General features: G+C 43.6%; 1 pseudogene; it reads left to right on the top strand.

Annotated features, from left to right (window-relative positions):
- Window positions 1–9,923: 9,923 nt before the first annotated feature.
- LOC127188453 (thymidylate synthase-like) lies at window positions 9,924–11,118 on the top strand (annotated as a pseudogene).
- Window positions 11,119–16,033: the final 4,915 nt, after the last annotated feature.

The following is a 16,033-nucleotide window of genomic DNA, read 5'->3' as shown; positions in this document are numbered from 1 at the left end:
CCTCCACACATGGGCTGTGGCAATGCATGGACACACTTACATTGTTTTTCTCTTGAGATAAGGTCTCTTTGTGGCTCATCCGAACCACCCTGACTTAGTTTCTTAAGTACTAGGATTACAAGCATATGCCACTATGCTCAGCAATACTTAAAACTTTAAAAAAATGTTAAGTAAAGTTTCTGATGTAATTTTGTGAACAGGGTTAACTTTCTATGAAAGAAAATCACTTCCAAGGTGAAAAAGGATTTTTTTTTTTTCCTCTTCTGATGAACAGAAATGCTAAAATCTATTTTTGCCAACATTACAAATAAAAGCTGCTCAGCGGGGTTTTGTGTGGATGTCCCGGAAAGTGTACACCCCAGTCAAATCTGAGACACCGAGACAGACATTTCCATCCACACATCTTGTCCTGGGGGATACAGGGCTTGTGGCTTCACCTCCGAAGCACTCTCCACAATGACCATTTCCATAGCCAGAACCTTGGGCATTTGCACCTAGGCAGGGACAAATCAGACACAAAGTTACAAGAGTTTACAGGACACTCTAAAACAAGAGCTGCCCTCAGCATTCTTCCTTTGTTTTTCCTTCTTTCCTATTAGTCATTTCCATTCCAAATAGACAACCATGTTATCACTTTCCCACTTTAACAAAGAGAACAAAGAAAAGCTCTCTTGGCCTTGCTTCCTCTCCCACAACTGCTGTTTCCACCGCCTTTACATAAAGGCTCCTCAAACAACAGTCCATCCTCCCTGGCTGCGGCTCCCACAGGCTCTCCTGAGCCTCCTCACTATGATTCTACCCACTCCTCTCAACCTAACTGTTCTTGTCACCCTTTTCCCTGATGCAGAATCCAAGGCACACGTCCTTCCCTCCCACACAGCCAGCAGGATCAGTGCTGTGTATATGACTAGAAAATGTGTTTGGGTTTTTTGTTGTTGTTGTTGTTTGGTTGGTTGGTTTTGGTTTGGTTTGGTTTGGTTTTTCAAGACAGGGTCTCTCTGTGTAGCCTTGACTGTCCTGGACTCACTTTGTAGACCAGGCTGACCTCGAACTTACAGCGATCCGCCTGCCTCTGCCTCCCGAGTGCGGGGATTAAAGGTGGGTGCCACCACTTCAATTCTGTTTTATCTGCATGCTGATGTTCAACTGCCAATTCAAAGCTTCCACTTGACTGTCCAATGGCCCTGCTCAAACCGGATTGCTGATCTTTCCTGCCAACTCTGCCCTTCCCTTGCTCTTCCTCTGTTGAGCTAAGGCAACCCTATCCTTGCAGGGTAGAAGCTGACAGTAAGAGATTCATTCTTAATTCTTCTCATTTCATACCTCACTCCAAATCCCTGGTCAATCTAGCTGCCTTTAAACTACCTCCAGAATCCAACAACTTCTTAGCACTCAGGGGACAGAAGCAGGGGGATTTCTGAGTTCAATACCAGCCTGGTCTATTTGGTGAGCTGTAGTCCCACCTGGACTGTCTCAGGAAAAAATAGCAACAGCAAACCAGAAACAACAAGACCTCAGTCCCTTGGTAATTTCACTGGAGATGTGGGGTCCGTTTCCTTTTGGTTGGTTGCTTTTAGGCACATGCAGTTGTGTGTTGGGGTGTGCGTGCACACAGTGTCAACCTTTTAAATTGCTCTCTTCCTTGTTTTTTTGAGACAAGGTCTCTGGCTGAACGCAGAGCTCACCAATCCCTCCATACTCTGCCTCCCCCAAAGTTGGGACTTTAGACAAACAATGCCCACACCTTATATTTGCATAGGCGTTGGACAGCCAAACTCATACCCTCATGCTTCCACAGAGAGCACTTTCCCCGCTGAGCCATCTCTCCCAATTCCAAGAAGCCTGTGGCTTAAGGTATTTTACATGTGATGATGGTGGAGGGGATGGAGGTTGCTGATTCTTGTAAACCTCTGCTCTATCTACTGAGGAACTGAATGGATCCTTTTCATCCCTTGTGGACTAAGTCCTATTTCTGTGTGTTTATATCACCAAGACTCAAAGAAGCATCTTCTTGCCATTTGACAAACGACAAACGTTAGACTCACACAAGACACCTGTAGGAAAGGGCCTCATGGCAGTTTTAGGAAGGACATAAAAAAGGTCACCACAGGTAATGAGAGAGACTAGAAACAGGTTTAAGGTGCTCAACTGCTCTCCACACTACCAGCCAATTGGAAGAAAATCTACAGAAACCCTTAGCCTATCGCTGTTACTCCGCTAGCATGTACTCTGCCATCATTCCTGCTCCTAATCATGTAGTTTTCTTAAATTCGCTTAAATAAACTTCTTCTTTCTCATTCACTTTCCCACAAATACAGTAAACTGTATCCTAAAAGGAGGAAGAGAACATTACCAAAGAGGTGTTCTCAAGGCTCAGCATACTTCTGAGAGTGCCGGCTGCAAGCAATATGAAGAGCACACAGGAATCACTTTTTACTTATAGTTCTGTTATGCAAATGCTCACTTATTTGGGGGCCTGTATTTGCATTTTAGCACTACCTTCTATAATAGATAATAGAAATTTTTTCTACAAAGGATAAAGGAATGATAAGTCTTCAAAAAAGAGAGAGAAAAAGAAAGAAAAAAATAAAAAATAAAGAAAAGAAAGAGAAGTAATAAGCAATAGAACCCTGTCAGAGCTAAAGAAACTCACGATGCCACAGAGAACCTTCTACAAACAGATGAATTGTTTGATTCATAGAAACGTGGTGTCGAAGAAACTAGGTTAAAAGTAAGGGTAGAGTGACAATATTCTTTTTCTTCTTCTTCTTCTTCTTCTTTTTTTTTTTTTTTTTTTTTTTTTTTTTTACAATATTCTTATTAGGGAGTCATGGTTCTCCGGAGAATCAAGGCTGAAATTTTTGGCTCAGGAAATTGCTGGATCTGGCAAGTCTAACATTTGTAGGGCAGCTTGATGGGGTGGAAATCCAGGTTAAGAACTGTGGTTGCCAGTCGTGAATCCAAAACTCACAAGCCAGGGCCACAAACTGCTCAAGCAGGGTCTCCATGCTGCAGTCTTGAGAACTCTTTCTCCCTCAAACACTGTCAGTTTTTGACATGTTAGTCCTCGGCTGATTGGATGACGTCCATACCCCAAATCCACTGATTTAAATGCCAGCCACATTTTAAATGCCCTCTGGTGTGCTGTAACATCTGCATAGCTGTTTGACCTCCTGCACATGGCAGCCTCCCCAACCTGATGCATAAAATCACCCATCGACAGGTAATGGAGGAACATCCTTCTGCTCCTGTTCTCCCATTCTGAGACTCTAAGACAAAGCAGGGGCTCTGGGAAAGATAAGCCAAGGTTTATTTAAAAGAAACAGACTATAGTCTAATGCTGTTAACCTCCACAGGAGAAATGTGGCTTTGGTTTCTGGCGTTGCTGCCGAAGATTCCAGAACTGAGTCCAGCCCTCAAAGGTCAAGTTCAAAGGGGAAAGATGTAGTGGCATAAGATAGCAATATTTGATCATTTTGTATAAATCATTTTTCAGTTACCATTGATACCCATTTATTACTTAGACCCATAAAGCAAAAGATAAAATATGGTGCTTGCAACAACAACAATAGATTAAATGATAAAATTAAATTACAAATTTTAGTTAAAAAAATAATCTCATAGGCTGAATTTGGAGAATTTATTTATTTGTTTATTTATTGGTTTTTCGAGACAGGGTCTCTCTGTGTTAGCCTTGGCTGTCCTGGACTCACTTTGTAGACCAGGCTGGCCTCAAACTCAGTGATCCTCCTGCCTCTGCCTCCCGAGTGCTGGGATCAAAGGCGTGCGCCACCACGCCCAGCTTGAGAATTTATTTTTGAACTGAGTGTATTGGCACACATGTCTGTGATCCAGTACTGGAAAGACTGAGGCAGGAAGACTGCCATAAGTTCAAGGCCAGACTGGGCTTTATAACAAGATCTTGACTCAAGTAATAATTATTTTTATTATTATAGTTATTATAAAATTATTACTATTGTTATTTCATTATACCTACATTGTGGGTAAAAATGAAGTACATAGAATAACATTAGAATAATCAGTGCGTAATAACATTCAAAACAGTATAAAACATAATTTATTATACCTCAGTGTGTAGTTCTTGAACTATCTAGTTGAGTTCAAGTTCTTTGTACTTAGGGATAGTTCTGGAAATTATTTATGCTTAGTCCTTTAGCGGTCCTATGATTTTTTTTAAATAAAGGGCATAGCAATCTTTGACCCAGTTAATCTGCCTTTGAGAATGGCATCTAAGAGTAGCTTAATTAATACCTAAGTGAAAACAAAGCAATTTCTAGAATGCAAACTTTGCAAACCTAAGGTAAAAACCTCTGGTGGGATAGCAAAAGTCCAAACCAGTTTCCCTACTACATTCCCTCTGAGCGAGTACCTGCCTAGCCTACCCCAACTTGATTCCCTTCTCATTGTCAGGCCCTTGTACCTCCTAAAAATGCCAATCAAGGGCCACCTTGACATCGTAAGAATCGTTCTTTGGTTTCATCTTTGGTAATGAATCCCATGTTCCTCAACTTGTCAGGTGTACAGGGAATACTTAATGTCTCTCTCCCTCTCCCTCTCTCCCTCTCCCTCTCCCTCTCCCTCTCCCTCTCTCCCTCTCCCTCTCCCTCTCCCTCTCTCTCTCTCTCTCTCTCCTAAGCAATAGAACATTATTGACTTAAATTGAAATTTAACTTACCAGCTAACCCATTTTGTCTGTGAAATCAGCTAGCTCAGCGTTTGTGAGAGTGAAAACTGTTACCTTGTGGTGGTTCTGGGTATCGAACTCACAGCCTTGTGGACACCAGGCAAGTGCTGTACCACTGAACTACATTCTCAGCAAGTCCATGTCCTTGAGTCTCATGACTCTTCTGTGATCACTCTCACAGTTTGAAGAATTAGTTTGTACCAAGGACTTCTGGACTTTATTAACACTTCTGCACCTAACTATACGCTAAAGCAGATTCAGACTCGTGGACGAAGCTACATGAATAAGTGACAGACAGCCTCAGTCAGGATAAGGATACAAGAAAGCTGGTTTTAATAACATAGCCTTCAGAATCGTCGCCTTCTGGTGTGGCCGTGTCTTCCTGGGGTTCAGCTGCCTCAGAGGGAAGGGCCTTACCCAGAGCCTTCCCTTCTTTGCTCAGTACAGACTAACGAGGGTGCGACTCTGCCTCTGTGGACAGACCAGATGATACATAGCAACACACTGATATTCATTTCCTGTCTGATCTCGTATTTCAGAGAGAGATGTTTATTTTTACATGTGCATAGCTACTGAGACACCACAAAAGTCAGAGATATCTAATCCCCAGGACCTCGGCTGCTGTAGAGGCAGAGTTGAGGCGGCACAGCAGCAGCTTCCACGGGCTCCGGGTTTCCTTGTCATTAGCACTAAAAAATTAAGCTTACGACATATTTCCTGAAAACTTGTGAGAGTCTAATATGCTTTTTTTAAAAAAAAAATATTATATGAGGTTTATTAAGTGAGCATGGGGGGAGAAGGAAAGAGGGCAGGGTACCCCAGAGAGAGAAGAAGAGGGAGAGAGAAAGTAAGAGGGTAGAGCAAGTGAAGGGCGGCGGGGAGATGGGTAGAGAGAGAGCTAATATGCTTTTTTTTTAATGTCCAGGTTTTTGTTGGGTTTGTTTTGTTTTGTTTGCGTTTTGGTTTTTCAAGACGGTTTCTCTGTGTGTGTGTGTGTGTGTGTGTGTGTGTGTGTGTGTGTGTGTGTGTGTGTGTGTGTTTTAAGTAGAGTTCAGAGCTATTTTTTCAAAGTTTTTGATAAGAACGATTTTCCCAGGAAAATGAGAAAGATTTGTTTTTCACAAAGATGAACATGGTAACCTGTTGGAAGGGCCATGAGGAAAAGGAGCATTTTGCTATAACGTGAGATATGATTGTAAAAAGGGACATGGTGCCTGCCAACTCTGTCCCATTTGCCTGGTTTTTTAGTTGAATTTCAACCCTTCTGCTCCTGAGTAAAGCCATCTTGATAAGCTAAGAGCTCGGAGCACTGCCATTCACTTAAGGCAGCAGCCAAGGATGGGAAGACACCCTGCCAAGGTCAGTGTGTCGCTGGCAGCAGAAAATGCAACTCAGCAGTGCCTGCTGCCAGCGCTGCAGCCTGGGGAGTGCCTTGGAGCCTCCAGGGGCCTCTGATCAGGACCTTGACATCCACCACAGGAAGACTCTGGATGAGTCAGCAGAGAAAAGTCAGTAAGTTTGTCCACTAAGCAGAAAGAGCTGGCTCACTTAAGGAGAGCCAAGCAGGTTAGGAGAGGAGTGTGCCTAATTGCCTGGGCAGTAGCTACCTAAGTAATATGGGGCTCTTAAGTTACTTAATTTGCAACTAAGTTTCCATAGTGGGGAAATTATGTCCTGTGATCCCACTTTTCCACATCCTCAGCACCACATCTGTGAGACCAAACATCGACTTATCCATAAGTCACCAAGGGACTGTATTTAAGGTATAGATCACCAACCACATTTTTTTTTTTTTTTTTACAAATGACCTGGTTAATTGTGCTGACACTTTGGGCAAGAGATAGAAATCAAAACTGGAGGGGCGTCCCTTCCTGTGATCCCTGTTTCCTAAATATTAGGAATGTGCTAAGGCTCAGCTTCTTGCGCTAAAAGTCCAGGTCAGACGCACAATCACATCTGGGATGGCCTCTGAAAATAAATTGGGATTGCATTCCACAAATGTGAAAGAAGAAAATGATAAAACTTGTTGCCTTGTTTTGTTTTGGTTTGGTTTTGGTTTTTTTGGTTTTTTGGTTTTTTGAGACAGCGTTTCTCTGTGTAGCCTTGACTGTCCTGGACTCACTTTGTAGACCAGGCTGGCCTCGAACTCACATCGATCTGCCTGCCTCTGCCTCCCAAGTGCTGGGATTAAAGGCGTGCGCCACCACCTCTGGCTAGTAAGCATTTTTAGAATGATGTGATTTCACTAAGGTTTCTTGAAATTCTCTACACCTATATCTAAGTGTGGGCATATAGTTCCTAGTATGGCACGTCAAGCAACAGTGACGTCTGGCTTTAGGTGCTGTGATATATTGACCTGAGTACCAACTATGCAGAGAGGTGCTTGTCTTTCTGGTAGACCACACAATAACTGGTAGAATGCAGGGAGTGAGATTTGTATCAGACAAACACTGCAGCAAAAGGATGAACATCTTTTGCTGTGCCCTATAAAGACCACACATTTGAACCTCCAGGGAAGCCTCCAGAAACCACACAATGAGAAAGGGGGTAGGGGAGGGGTGCAGATAAACTGGTCTAGCCTACAGCCACCCAAGAAAGGTCACTTTTGCTTCAGTTAGGATCTAAATACTACAGTCCTAACGGAAAGTTCTTGAATGTTCCAAAGGATAAAGACACGTCAAATGATTTGGAGTGATCCTGGCCCACTGGAATTCTCTTAAGAGAGCTAACACAAAGCCAAGCAGAACCTTTTGCTCCCAAAAGCTAATATTCTTCATCCGCAATGAAGTTATTAGAATCTTTAAGCTACCTGAAGTCTGTAAACAGACAGGCAGTCCTCACCATCCCAAGATTAGCAAAGAAAAAAAAGATAATTAGGATCAGGGTGGGAGTCGGTACACATTAAAAAAAAGCCCTGCCTACCCTTTCCCTAAAGCAGCCCCAAGCAGGAGCACCTAGGTACTTTAGTTGGGGTGAGATGAGGAATACGATACCTGAGTTTGAAATTTGACAAATCAGGTGATCAGTCATCAGAAAAGTTGAAGTGAACTGACTAGCACCAGGACACCAGGAGTGAGTTTCTCTCAGGGGGTCTTCCTTTCTTCCTTCCTTCCTTTCTTTCTTTCTTTAAGTTTATTGAAAAATGCCATACAAGAAGCAAGACCAAACTCTTACCTAAACACTACAGCCACATGGCGCAGACGGCAGCCTCACTAGCAATGTCGCCTATCTCATCCACGGTTTTCAGTCACACTCTGCCGCCATAGTTCCTAATTTGTAGAATGTAAACAACTGCTTGATACGATTCATAGTTTTTAAAAAATGTACAAAGCTCCTTCATTTTTTGTCATCAAAATAATACGCCTGAGAGAGATTTGTAAAAACAGCCATCCTGGGGCTGATAGCTCCCAGGAGTATTAGGGGTGCTGGCCGTGCTGTAACTCCAGCTCCATTTCTCAAGGTGGGTCAGGGCGCCCCAGCCCCAGCTGCTCAGCACAGGGCATGTTCGTTTGTTTGTTGTTTTGTTTTTCGAGTCAGGGTTTCTCTGTTTAGCCTTGGCTGTCCTGGACTCATTTTATAGACCAGGCTGGCCTTGAACTCACAGTGATCCACCTCTAGATCTCAAGTGCTGGGATTAAAGGCATGCGCCACCACACCTGGCTCAGGGGATGTTTTGGTGGGGTTTTTTTGTTGTTGTTGTTGTTTGTTTTTTGTTTGTTTTTTAGTTTTTTGAGATAGGATTTCTCTGTGTAGCCTTGGCTGTCCTGGACTCGTTTTGTAGACCAGGCTGGCCTCAAACTCACAGCAATCCACCTGCCTCTGTCTCCGGAGTGCTGGGATTAAAGGCATGCACCACCACGCCCGACTCAGGGGATGTTTCTTAATGGTATAAAAATAAACAAAACAAAACCATTTACATCGACCCAGCAAAGAGTTTGAGGAACTGTGAGTGTGATAACAGCTTAACTAATGAAAGATTTTTGTTATTTACCATAACATGTGCAGGGTTTCGGTGTATAACTTCCTGAAGAAACCGCAAGCCAGCAAGATGGAGCATAAGCATAACAAAACTATCTTCCTTTCTATTTACACGAAACCCTGGAAATGCACTCATGTGATATGGACTGGTATGGGCGCAAGCTTTGCTTTGGCTTCAGTCCTGGTGCCTGGAGTTCACTTTTATGGGCACGGACACGCACACGCGCGTGCACACACACACACATGTGCACACACGCGCGCGCACGCACGCACACGTCTTCTTCCGTTGATCTTTGTTTCCTGTGGCCAGCATGACTCCTTAAATGAACTCAGAGGAAGCTGCTTATCACCCTTCACTCCAGAGCTCACTCAGTTTCCCACTGGCTGATTGGCACCCATCGGTCACTTAGAGACTCTTTAGCCAACTGTCTAGAGGTTGAATTTGCTCTTTCGTAAATTACTATGTTCATCTATTACAATGAAAGCAAGGCTGTCTCCTCCACAGCTAACAGTAAGCTACCAGTCTGCTCACAGCCTTGTTAACTTTCTGTTATTTTGGTCTAGCTCGGGTAGGACTCTACCAACCCTGAGGTCTCAGCCAACACCTCACCTGGAAAGTGTCTGAGTAATTGCCGATCTTTTCCTGAGAATCTGATTCACCTGTCCTGAGTCTGGAAAAAGGTGGTGATTTGGCTCCACCTCCTCCGTCATGACTGAGACAGATCAAACAGGTCTTTACAATTTCTAGGAGTGTAGACTGTACTGGCTAGTTTTGTCAACGACACCAACTAAAGCCACTTAGTGTCGCGCCATAAGGACACGACCCGAGCGTTCTTCTCCAGGCAGTTTATTTAGGAACCTTTTCAGCAAGCTTTTTTTTCTCCCGCTCGCTCACTTCTCCTCCCCCAACGCCTCCGTGCCCCTTTATATCCTCTGCCTCAACCAATCAGCAGCCCTTACGTCGGTAGCTCCAATTGGTTCCCGACAAGGCGGGATGCATACGTCAGAGTAAAGCACGGCCCACAACCCAAATAAGGACTTGTTTACCAGGAGCAGAATTGCAAGTCATCCTGCCTGGCAGGTTGCCAGGCGCCATCTTAGCGAGGGTGATAGCTTCAGCTTCCCACAACTTAGGAAGAGGGAAGTTCAATTAAGAAAATACCCCCACCATATTGGCCTGTAGGCAAGCCTGTTATGCATTTTCGTGATTGATGGTTGATGCCAGAGGGCACAGTCTAGTATGGGCAGCACCACTCCTGACCTGATAGTCTGGGTACTGTAAGAGGGCAGGCTGAGCAACCATGAGGAACAAGGCAGTGAGCAGCATTACCCACACAGCCCCTGCATGAGCTCCGGCGTCCAGGTTCGGGCCTTGCTTGAGTTCCTGGCCTAGCTTCCTTCAGTAATGGATTTTTATAAGCTGTGAGGTTTCTTCCTCAAGTTGGTTCGACCATGGTATTTTATCACAGCAATAAAAATCCTAAGACATAGACATTAGTCTCTTTTTCCAAAAATCGAGAGTGACTAGAATAGTTAATGTCTGTCTCCTGAGAAATCATTTACCAAATGTTGGACATCCATATCCTTGACCTGGGTGGCTTATTTCTTTCCAGACATCCCAGGGACTTTCCTTGGCACCATACTGCACAGAGTCCCTGCCAAGTGGTGAGCTGCAGTACCTGGACCAGGTGAGACACAGTCTGCTCTGTGGCCTTAGGAAGGAGGATGCGTGGACACTTGCACCCTGCAAATGCATTACAGCCTGAGAGATGAATTTCCAATGCTCACAACCAAACTCCTAGAAGGGTGTTTTCGAGGAGTTGCTGTGCTTTTCAAGAGATCCACAAATGCTAAAGAACTGGCATCCAAGGGGCTGACAATTTGACATGCCAATGGCTTTTTGGAGAGCTGGGGATTTTTCCACAGAACAGAAAGAGGACCCGGGCCCATTTTATGGTTTCCAGTGGAGACATTTTGGAACAGACTACAAAGATGTGGATTCTGATCACTCCAGTCAAGGAGCAGACCAATTGGAAGAAGTGATTGACACCATTACAATCAGTCCTGGTGACAAAGAGTCATCACGTGTGCCTTGAACCCAAAGAGTGTCCTCTAATGGAGCGTCTTCCTTGTCATGCGCAATGGCTGTCCTACGAGGTGACCTAGGAGCTAGTGGGCCAGCCATCCCAGAGGTCAGGAGATCCGGGCCTGGGTGTGCCAATATTGTCAGTTACCGCTCAGCTCACCTACATCACATGCCTGCGGTCAGGTGATATGGTCTACTCTTTAGAAGATGCACATTTTTACCCGAGTCACATCAAGCCACTGAAAATTCAGCTTCAGCAGGAACCAAGATTTTCCCAGAGTTCAAAGTCCTGCAAGGACTTGAGGCAACTGACAGTGTCAGATTGAAAATTTCAGATCAAAGGGAATAACCCAAACCAATGGTTAAAATAGAAATGGCTGTGTAGAGTGTTTCTGAAGACACTGTGGATATCAGCAGTCTTATGCCCAGGGTAAAATAAAGTTCTTTTTTTGCTCTAAAGAAAAAAATGAACTAGGTAAAAGATCTCACAGTGGCCTATTTGTTATCGTTCATTGGCTTCTAAGACACTGTCACCGGCAGGGAGAACGACCTCTCTTTTAGTATTCACTGAAGGTGCATAGGAAGCTGAGAGTGGATACGTGGAGCAAACTGGAAATGTGCCTACTTTTAGCAAAAGCAACCAGGCATTTCTGCATTTCTACTTGAAGAAGACTGCAGAGTGTCATAAATTGCATAAGCTATTCCTCCAACCTTAAAATATGAAACAATGTTCGTCTATAAACTTTCAAATCCGTGCTTGTCTTACGATTGCTGAAATAAAGAATTGTTTCAGATTTAAAACATATTAGAAAGCCGGGCGTGGTGGTGCACGCCTTTAATCGGGAGGCAGAGGCAGGCGGATCGCTGTGAGTTCGAGGCCAACCTGGACTACAAAAGCGAGTCTAGGACAGCCAAGGCTATACAGAGAAACCCTGTCTCAAAAAACAATCAAACAAACAAAAAAACCAAACATATTAGATATATCCACAACAGCTGGATTTTTAGCTTCTCATAAAATGAAACTCAACGGCGTCTACAGTCCTCTATCTTGGCTTTAGAAGGTCTTAGAGACCTCTTCCCCAGAACATCAGTTAGAGAGAAACCGAAAGCAGAAAATCTGGGAAAGCTGAAGCTGCAAAGACACAGCAGCAAAGCAATGTCAGAAAGAGATGAGAGCAGGCTCCTGGTCCTGGCGGGTGCTGCACGGAAGGCAGATGAAACGGGGCGGGCAGGATTTGTCTTCCGGGCTGTAGTTCACTGATCTCTGCAACAGAATATGGAGGTGACACAAGGTGACTTCTGACACCGGATTGTGTTGACGATTCCACTTCTGCCTGACCCTCATGAACACTGGCTCTCAGGAAGCCCCATCATGGAACTTAGATACCATTCTCCGCACAAGCCATGACACAGAGACTACCCATCATCCTCAGACAGTGAGGGAAGAGGTAGGGGGAGCCCAGGAGGCCTGAACCTACATAAAAGCAGGTAACTGAGGACTGCTGGGAGTGGGAGAAGTAGTCTTCCCCGAGGTAGAGCACGTCAGTTGGTTACCCAACACCAGATGGTCAGCCCTGAAAACATACATGCAAGTAACATTCTACAGACTGAGCAGGTTGTATCTATGAGTGTATATACACTTATGTATGTATGTATGTATGTATGTAATACTTTATATATGTAAATATTCAGTTCTTAGACATATATTCTCATATATGGAAAAAGGAGATTATATCATGTAAAATTATTAAACAATATAAAAAGGAGGCCACGAATTTGAAAAATAGCAAGGAGGAATATATAAGGGAGGTTTTGGAGGGAGGGTAGGGAAGAGAAAATGATGTAACTATCTCACAATATAAAACAAATAATTTAAAAACACACAGTAGGAAACTTTCAAAGAATTAACAAAAACACTATTAAAATAAAAACAAATAAATAGAAACAAGAAATTCCACCAAAGGCTGAAGAGATGACTCAGCAGTTAAGAGCATTTGCTGCTCTTGCACTGGGCTGGGATTTAGTTCCCAGCACCCACACGGTGTCTCATAACCATCTGTAACCCTAGTTTCAGGGGATCTGTTGATCTTTTCTTGCCTCTGAGGACACTAGACACTCACATGGTGCACATACTTACATGTAGACAAAACACTCATGCACAGATTTTTTTTTTTTTAAACAGGGTTTCTCTGTGTAGCCTCAGCTGTCCTGGATTTGCTTTGTAGACCAGGGTGGCCTTGAACTCATAGAGATCCACCTGCCTCTGCCTCCTGAGTGCTGGGATTATAGGAGTGTGGCACTGTACCCAGCTCACATAAATAAACCTTTAAATGATGATAAAGAAGATTTGTACAATGCCTGCATGAGAGAAACTTTATGTCCACCATAACAATTACACTTTAGAATTCCTTCGTTGAAACTCCACCTACCCACCCCTGCCCTCAAAGCCACTAGAGCCTGTTTAAAGCCAGTCTCTCACTATTAAGAGTAACCCCAGTCTGTGTTTAATTGGCCCTCTTGATGCATTCCTGCCCCCTGGTGGCCAACAGTCTCTTTACAGAAAATTGACATTCCCTTCTGCCTATCAGGTCTCGATTTTTCTGAAATTTTATGATTGTATTCTTGGGTAGATCTTCCCTGATGAATCAATCGGATCTTGAATACTAAGAATTTTTCTGGAATTCTCTAAGGTTTTTTTCTCCCATCATTTCATTCTTTTGTGATTTTTTTTTTTTTTTTGAGATCCTACTTTGATCCTTTACTTTCATAATTTTTCTTCCTCCTACCCTCCCAAGACTCTATTTTTTTTTTTCTTTTTTGGAATGGTAGCGAGTTTGAGGGCCATCAAAAAATTACCTAAACAGCCTCTTGAATAAGCAAGGCTACGTTTTCTAAGCATACCTGTCTCTGTAGTCTCTCAAAGTAAGGGGAAAATTGAGGTGTTAATGGAATAAGAGAGATCTTAACATACTCAGACTTGATCAGGATTGGGTGAGGGTAATAGCTTAGGGACGGTGGCTGCAGCACACAGGTCTTGAAACCAGAGGTTCCATCCTGGGGGTGTAAGGGCAAAATTAATGTCATATTCTGTATGTAATGTATATTCTGCAACTAATGCCGTGGTCTGTGAATGTTCTGTGAGGACGTGTCCTCTAGGTGACCCTTCCCCCTGAGTTCTGGGAATGACACCTGCTGGTAGTCCCCAGAAACTCCACTGGAGTGATTATACACAATTAGCTCCCAGTGTTCCTCTGAGATTAAAAAACAAAAAACAAAAAACTTCCTCTCCAGACTCAGTCTTCACCTGAACCTGCCTAAAGATCAACATTCCTGTGACCCACAATCCCCACTTCCCTTTACAAACCCATTGTCCTTGAAGCTCAGGGTCACTCTCCTCAGGGTCGAGTCCTGGTGGTCTTTTTGGGGGTCTCGTGATCTGGGTAATCTCAGTATTACACTGAGTGATCTCGTATTACAGTTTCTCCCATAATAACCATGCCACTATTACACTCAGAGGGCACATATTCCCTGAAGGTTATTCATTGCTATGGGCTACAGGATTCACAGGTGGGTAGGACTGTTCATCACTTTTATTCACTAGCAGCCAATACACTTTAATATTGTACAGCAGACCCTAGAGTTTATTTGTCTTGCTTAGTTGATACTGTATGCTGACTGATATTCTTTGTTCTTAAACACACAGTCAAGTATTACCTTCAGACAGTCAAAGAATACCTCCAGAGGAAACAAAAGCATAAAATTGGCAAGAAAACATTATTTAAAGATTTTTAAAAATTGAAATGTCATTGAAAGTTAAGAAGAGATACAGGATTCTCCCCCTTGAAAGAAAGGAGGTTTTGAGGGGGGGAAAAAACATTCAAAAGAATGCTGTAAAAATTAAAAGATGCTGTATCAGGAAAAAAAATCAACAGAAAAAAAGTAGGCTATGAGTGAGTGGTGGAGTATATGTTTTGCATTCAATACTCTGAACTCAGTCTATAGCGCCCCTCCCCCAACTCCAAATAAACAAAACCAACCAACCAACCACATCTCCATCACGTCTTCAAAAACAGAACGCAGATAGGCAAGGAGACTTCTAAGCTTTGAAACGGTCCATACCCACAGTTTATAGTTTACACTTAGAATAGAGTGTTTTCCCATTTCATCACTAAGTTACCTGAACAGAGACCTTTCCCATGAGTAGTGGAAGAAATTCTTTATTCTGTAAATTAACTACTGCAACCTAGGACAACTCCCTTAAATAGAACACCAAACCACTCAGTTCGTCACCAAGCACCAGTTACCCCTATAATAACCAGGTCACCCAGTGTAATACTAGATCACTCAGATGGTGAGACCCCCAAAACGACCACCAAGACTTGATACTGATACAACATACACAAGGCCCTGTATTATGGGCCCAGAGCTTCAGATCACAATCCTTCCTGATGGAGCAGGATAGAAGGAGTGACCCCGAGCTTCAAGGGCAATGGGCTTATAAAGGGAAGCGGGGGTTGTGGGTCCCAGGAATGTTGATCCCTAGGCAGGTTGGGTGGGGGCTGGATCTTCACGGAAGTCTCTTTATCCCAGAGGAACATTGGGAGCTAATTGTATGTAATCGCTCCGGTGGAAGTTTCTGGGGACTGCTCGCAGGTGTCATTCCCAGACCGCAGGGAGAAGGGTCACCTAAGGGACAAGTTCTCATACAGACCATCATTAATTGCAGAATATACATTACATATAGAATATGGCATTGATTTTGTCCTTACATTGCCCTCTCTGACAGGTTCATTGAAGACCCAATCATGGGTCTTCCTGAAACTTATTCCTCTGAGTCAGCCTGTTGTAGGGCCAAGTATTGTGCCCTCATGGCTATTAGCTGGATGGCACCCAATCTTTGTTTGATATAAGGGAGGACACAAAGCATGACTGGTTTAAACAGAACTGAGAGTCTATTTTCTTACAGCTGTTTGTCCCTCGTGCCAGAGAGTTGCCCTTGACTTAGCATTTCAGCCTATAAATGGGAAAATGGGCGAGGTCATTCTCTTCTGTAACTTCCTCCTGCTGACACTAGGGGCGCTGTTGTCAGGGCCTAGAAAGGCTGAAAAGCTAGTCAAAGGCTACTGGGGCACTTATCAAAAGCAGTTGAAGAGACAGGGAGTAGTTCATATCTACAGGACTGGTTTACATCAGCTTCCAGCAGGATCAGATCTCATCAGCTGCAGATGGAGTCTGTGATCCAGGTAAAAATCTGCTGAGACAAA

Source organism: Acomys russatus, chromosome 4 (assembly GCF_903995435.1).
Source record: "Acomys russatus chromosome 4, mAcoRus1.1, whole genome shotgun sequence".
Classification (NCBI taxonomy): Eukaryota; Metazoa; Chordata; class Mammalia; order Rodentia; family Muridae; genus Acomys; species Acomys russatus.
The sequence above is the reverse complement of the archived record's forward strand: the minus strand, read 5'-3'. Positions and strand labels throughout refer to the sequence as shown.